Source organism: Phalaenopsis equestris, unplaced genomic scaffold (assembly GCF_001263595.1).
Source record: "Phalaenopsis equestris unplaced genomic scaffold, ASM126359v1 Scaffold001196, whole genome shotgun sequence".
NCBI lineage: Eukaryota > Viridiplantae > Streptophyta > Magnoliopsida > Asparagales > Orchidaceae > Phalaenopsis > Phalaenopsis equestris.
In genome coordinates this window covers 21319-28423 of record NW_018165635.1, presented here as the reverse complement: position 1 = coordinate 28423, position 7105 = coordinate 21319, and positions in this window count along the sequence as shown.

Here is a 7105-nt window from a genome sequence, read left to right as displayed (position 1 = left end):
AGTGCAACTATAACATTATTTGATGAGAACATATGAGTGCATCTATAAGATTAACTCTAATGGTGGTGAAAGAATGTTGAGGAGTACATTGGTATTGTGGAGATAATGGTCATGATGTGTTGCAAATTAGATCTTTACCATGTATTTATATGATAAAATTTTGCAAGACATTTGATGTTTATTTCATGTTACATGTGCATAGCATTTTAGAATGGAATATGTGCAAACATTTATTTTTTATGATTTTCAAATAAGGTCATTTGTCTGTGTGCATGTATGTGTTGTGAATTGAGTAGCATTTTTAACAAATCAAAGTCTTTCAAGCACTTTCAAGTATGTCTATTTTTTGTTAAGATAAATTGAAGAGTAAGAGGGAAAACAATTTATGGGCGATAAATTGAAGAGTTAAGTCTATTTTCAAGTCCACTTTGGTTCATTTAGCTTGTTGAGTGGGATCTTGAAAATTCTAAGTATTTAGGGGAGGTTCTTATTGAGTTTATAACAAGCCCTCAAATTCTTTGCATGTCACATGCAAGTTCAGTAGTGTTCATTTTCTGTTAAGATGACTTCTTTTCATTTACAGTTTGTCTTTGATGATTTTCTGGAATGTTGGTTGGTATGCTAAGTTGTCCAAAATTATTGTTATATTAAGATATTTACATGGGAGAACATATTATCTTACAACCCACAGTTTAATATTTTAAACAAGGTATAGTTGCACTTGTTTTAGTACAAGAGAGAATCTCTATAACACATAGCATAACATAGCAATGCAGGCATCAAATAAGCTTGTAAATTACCAAAAAATCCTCTGAAAGGTTAATGATTAAAGGGCTATTATGTACTATTGTAATATTAGGACATAGGCAAGGATACCCTTTGCTTGTCTACTACCGCTCCTCCACCCACTTTCTCTCTCTCTCTCTTTCTCTTTCTTAATTGCTTCCCGATATAACTTTCCACTCCTCGGGCATGTTTCCCGAACAATCTCAGATTCAACATTCTTTAAGGTACGACAAGCGTGGAAACATACCTTCAACAAGAAGAGGAACCCAATGATACACCTAAAATATATAATGTTTTTAGACACATTTTTATACCTATTTTTGAGATATTGCGCTTTAATGGAAGGTATTCATGTGTTTTTCTTTTAGGTACAAGTAAAAAGGTGAAAAATGCAAAAAGAAGTAAAAAAAGATCAAATTTGGAGCAAAAATGTAAATATGGTGCAAAAGAATTTTGGTTTCTAAGCGCCGGTGAAACAGAGAAGGTCGCGCTTAAGCGCCAGAGGCCCTGCACTTAAGCGTCAGAGGCAGTTATTTGATGGTTTAATTCATTTTGCAGAATTTTGAAGGGATATTTGAGACACCTATTAGCTAAGGAGGGTGATTATGACCACTAGAAATAAAAAATATGATTAAAAGACTTGTGAAAGGAGGCATCCCTTGGAGAATACATCGAATTTGAAAATATTTTGAAGAGTTACCAAGACACCTATTGGAAATTTATAAAAGAAGGAAGTTGAGACTTTTAGAAGTGTGCTTGAAAAGGGGAGTCCAAAGAAGATATTTTGGAGAGATTTTAAGGCACCACAAATGTGCTTTATCCTTTTTGTTTTTAGTTTTATTGTGAGAGTTAAGAGTGTTGTAAAAGAGAAGAGATTCAAAGAAACTTCAAGAATTTGGTGGAAGATTTGAAATAAGTTTTTATCTTTATTTTTAAACTACTTTTGGTTTTAATTGAGACTTCTTGTTGGTTTGACAATAATTTCTACTTTTAAACTAAAGTGTAGTTTTGATTTTTCCATGGATTCTGAGTAGTTTTCCTTATTTTTCTCCTTAAAATGATAAGTAATTAAAGTGTTGAATGGAAGTTATAGAGAGAATTAATCTTTAATGTTGGAAGAAGTTGTAATGACTTCTTGATCTGGCCTATATTGATGTTAAAATTTGTTATGAGAACATATAAGAACCGGGCTGGTATTGTCTCAGTCAACAATTGGAAAGAATCACATAAGGTTGTATGAATGAGAATGTAGTTCATATGATTGAATGCAAATAAATAGGGATTCGGTTCTGATACAAGATGTTAGCCCCTAGGTGAAGGGAATCGAGGGAACTCTAGAGTGAGAGCTGGTATCTTCTTTTCTTAGCCATTTTTTAGAACTATTCAAACTTTAAATTATTCAATGTTATTTATAGCATCTCTAGTAAGGGTAAAGAATAATATTGTTCCTATTTGACACAACACAATTTGAATACTTCTACAATAAAATTCTTATACTTATTACTGATTCATGATTAGAAGAAAAATATTTCATATTAAGTTCTTTTCTTTTACATAAACTCATGTTATCTTTAGAAGTTTTTATTGTTTTTTTCAAAATATCAAAACTACAAAAAAGATTTGAATTTTAATTAATGTAAAAATATCGATAGTTTAAGTAATTTTCTTTTTTAAAATATAAAGTTTCTTGTTTAATAGTGCATATTGTGAAATTCGCATGGGTTCGATATTTAGGTCTTAATAAAAAAGTCTTATATTACTTGATAATGATAAATATACTTGCGTTGTATCCCAATATATATAAAAATTAAAATTCTTATTTTCTCCAGAATCAAGTTTTTTGTATTATTGCAAAGTAAGTAAATATAAGTGAAAAATATAATCAAATACTTTATTATACCGTTGCATATAAACAGTCGGGATCACCCAATAATAACAACAAGGAGAGTATAGCTAGAGGAACGAAGAAGAAGTAGCATGTACCTGAGAGTTCATGGAAGAATTTGTTCAGCAAGGGTTGCAAGACTTAAGAACCTAGATCAACAACCATATGTCAGGATAGTTCGCCGAGGTCCTTAGGGAAGTCACTATTAGGACATAGGCAAGGATACCCTTTGCTTGTTTACTATTGCTCTTTCACCACTTTTTTTTTCTCTCTCTCTCTCTCTCTTTCTTAATTGCCTCCCAATATAACTTTCCACTCCTTGGGCATGTTTCTCGGACAATCTTAGATTCAACATCCTTTAAGGTATGTCGAGCGTAGAAACATACCTTCAACAAGGAGAGGAACCCGACGACAACAACAAGGAGAGTCTAGCAAGAGGAATGAAGGAGAAGTAGCATGTATCTGAGAGTTCATAAAAGAATTTGCTTAGGAAGGGTTGCAAGACTTAAGAACCTAGATCAACAAGCATATGTCAAGATAGTTCGCTGAGGTCCTTAGGGTAGTCCCTCCCCTCCCCCCGCCCTCTCAAGTTCCAGTTGGAGAGCTTGCACGATAAGGAACACATAAACCCCCTTAAGGAAGTTGTTCGCCAATAATGGAAGGAGGAGAATCAACACACATAAAAAGCCTGACACCAGATTGTACTAGGGATCCGCACCTGTGGAGGAGAGGAACCGAGCGATGCAAATTGAGGCACAAAAATAATTGAAGAAAACTTTCTCCCTGTAGGTCTTCAAAGTGTAACCCCCAGAGAAGGTTAAAATGTTGGTCCTGGAAGTGTAAAAAGGACGATCGAATCCCAACAACCACCTCGCATCGTTCAAATCCTTTATTTTCTTATGAAGATTTTAGATGCCCTCAATTGCAAGTTGTCATTGAAGATGCTAAGATTGACCGCTCTAAGGTGGTTCGACAGATTGCCTACAGAAGTAATCAACTGCTTCACATATTTCAAGAAGATTTTCTTATCCCAGTTTGTCAATGCCCTGAGGCCCAAGAAGAATGTTCAATCCCTATGGAGGCTGAATCAGGGTGAAAATGAGAGCATGTGATCATTTTTTGCTTGTTTCTAGAGTGAGACACTAGATGTCAATGACGTGAAGCCCGCATGGCTTAGGCCATGCTAACACAGGGAGTAAAGTAGGAGAAGTTCTGCTTTGACCCCAAACTTAAAAAACCACGGAGCTTGGCTGAGATGTTGAAGATGGCCAACAAATACATCGTCGCCTACGACCTGAGCCCACCAAGCAAAGACATCAGAAAAAACCTCTATAAGACATCGAGGGACGACCCAAACAAAGCACACGACCTTCAAACCACCCCCGCTATGAAAGTCGCCTCGATAACCAATATACCCAGCAATGAGAAGACCAGTGGCGGCCAACTAAACACCTGTACTGAGTAGCTGTGATGACGTCCATATGTCACAGAGGCTAGAGTTGAATTTGCACAATCTGTGGACCACACAGGTTTTAGTTGGTCACATATGTCGTAGTGGTGAGTTATGATGGTGTTCATAAACAAAAGAGGCAGGATTCGGAAGCTGCACAATCTATGAGCTATGTAGGTCGTAGTTGGTCACATAGGCCGTAGTGACAAGCTGCGACGAATTTTGTAAGTTGTAGGGCCATAGTCGGTAGTTGCACGAGCTGTGAGCCACATAGATCATAATTGGTCATGTAGGTCATAATGGTAAGGTGTAATGACATCCATAGGTCACAAGGGTCAGAGTCAAGAGCTACACGAGTTGTAGACCACATAGGCTATAGATGGTATATAGACTATATTGGTGAGTTGTGATGATGTTTATCACATCGTCCTCTGGAGGAATCATTACAACATATGTAGGGAGCATTATTACACAATCATCAGAGCGTGTCGTTGCACCATTACAATATTCAGGATACATTGTTACACCATCTCTGAGAGGTGTCATTGTAATTAGTATATTACTAATATAATATATTAATATATTATTATTATTAATTTATTATATATTATAATTTATAAAATTTAATGTTTTAAAATATCATAAATTTTTTATATATAATTATTTTAAATTATTTTATATTTCAAACAATAACGATTCGAACACGAACGAACGCATCACTGTTCCTGTTTGGTTCGTTTAACAAACCGAACGAAAAAAATTTGTTCGTGTTCGTCTCGTTTACTTATTGAACGAATCGAACACGAACTTATTGACGAACCGAACACGAACTGTTCGCGAACAACGAGCTTTTTTGACAGCCCTAGTCGTAATGGTAAGGTGTAATGATGTCCATAGGTCATAAGGGTCGGAGTCAAGAGCTACACGAGTTGTAGACCACGTAGGCTATAGCTGGTATATAGGTCATATTGGTGAGTTGTGATGATGTTTATTACATTGTCCTCGGGAGGAATCATTACAATATATGTAGGGTGCATTATTACACAATCATCAGAGCGTGTCGTTGCACCATTACAATATTCAGGATACATTGTTACACCATCTCTGAGAGGTGTCATTGTACCTTATGTGAAGTGTAGTGTTTTGCAGAAAATCTGGATATTCTATAATGTACGACGAGATTAGCCACACACATTATTACTCCGTAAAGACTTTGTTGTAAGGGGGATGTAGCTATTGATAGTGGTTGACAGTATAGGGCAGAAAGTGGTTGACTGTGGCCGATTGTGGCCAGTGACTGCAAGAATAAGAGAAATTTGTTGGATTTATGGTGCAAAAGAGATGCTTGACATCTTCTCCTTCTCCAAAATTCAATCTTTTTTAGCTCAAGATCTTGCCCCTTGCAAGAGTGAGGTAGGACTATATTTATAAAGTTCATGAAGCAAATAAGAAAGGAATCTAAATCACTTGATAGGACGATTTGGGGAGGTTTCCTTGATCACACTGTGTTATGTGGACATTTATGCATCTTCATAATGTCAAAGTTGTGTGAGCTTGGGCTCATTGGATTTGTTTTATCGAGACACTTGATTTGATTATATGCATGTCATATTTGAAATCATCTTGACCTTCTAATTATGCACTGAAAGCTTCCAAAAGCGGTTTAAGGACTTCATTTGATTTTCATTGGACCACTTTGGTACATTTAGGTTCAGCTCGTCCAGTCGACCAGTTTGACTGTAAGTTAACTAAAATCAGAGTTTTGAATCATTGGAGTTTGTACATTTCATGATAAAAAAACATCATGAGATTCAGATAATGTTTCAATATTCGTGTCAGGTAATGGAAATATGTTAATAACATATCAACATTAAATTTGATATCATATTTTTCTCTATCAAGAAGTTTTTTTCTCCACTTTAAAAATGTCATAAACCTCTTCATTGTGTGGAGAAGTTGTACACACTCATATAGGAGAGAATATTACGTATGTTATCCGTACATGCAAATCGAGCGAGTGCACTCTGATTATACTTCAACTACACTCCGAATACATCCCCAACACACTCATCCATGTAATGTTTTTTTTTTCATATAAGATATGAAGCAACTTAATATTCAAATGGTTAACATTATTATCAAGTTAATCAATCATTTTATTTGTTATCCTTTTAAACATCCACTGGTATCGTCTTGCGATCTTCATTCATACTTGATCCCAATAAATTATGCATGGGATTCAATTAACAATTAAACTCAAGCTTTGACGATGCTTCAAGCTTGCATATATCTATATCATATTTGAATAAAATTTGATAGAAACAAAATAAATAAATAAATAAATAAAGAGTGTATGACAACTATAAAAGACATGCACTAGTGAATTTTTTTCCAAGAGTGCCAAAAAAGATTTTTTTTTTGCAAAAGAGTAATCTTTTAATTTCATGAGGATCATGAAGAGTGTTTGGAGTGTCGTTGCTATGATATGGCTTTATGGGAAGAGGAGAGAGGATCAAATTTAATTGAAGTGTTCCCGCGTTGGTGAGAAGATTTGTAATGTAAGTAAATTGATGCATGATGTAGCCAGTGGAGGTGGAAGAAATTTTTAAACTTAGAAAATTAGATATGCTCCCATGTTGTTTAAGATTGAATTGTTGGCTGAGGTGATTAATGAGGGAAATTATAGCGGCGGAGGAATTACCGATGAAGAGAATATCATCAACATAAATGAGAAGATAATTCAAATATTATGTTGATGATAGCGTAATAAAGAGGGTCCAGTGGTGCTTGATTTGAAGTTGTGTGTGTGTAGAAATTGACTAAATGTGGAATATCATTTTTTGGGTTCTTGTTTGAGATCGTCAATAGTTTTTGTAGTTAACAAATGTGATTAAAAAATTGAGATGGTGAAGATTAAGAAATTTGGTAGATTTCAAGGAGCCAAATTTAGATCTAGTGGTCATGGTGTCAGGGCATGAGAGAGT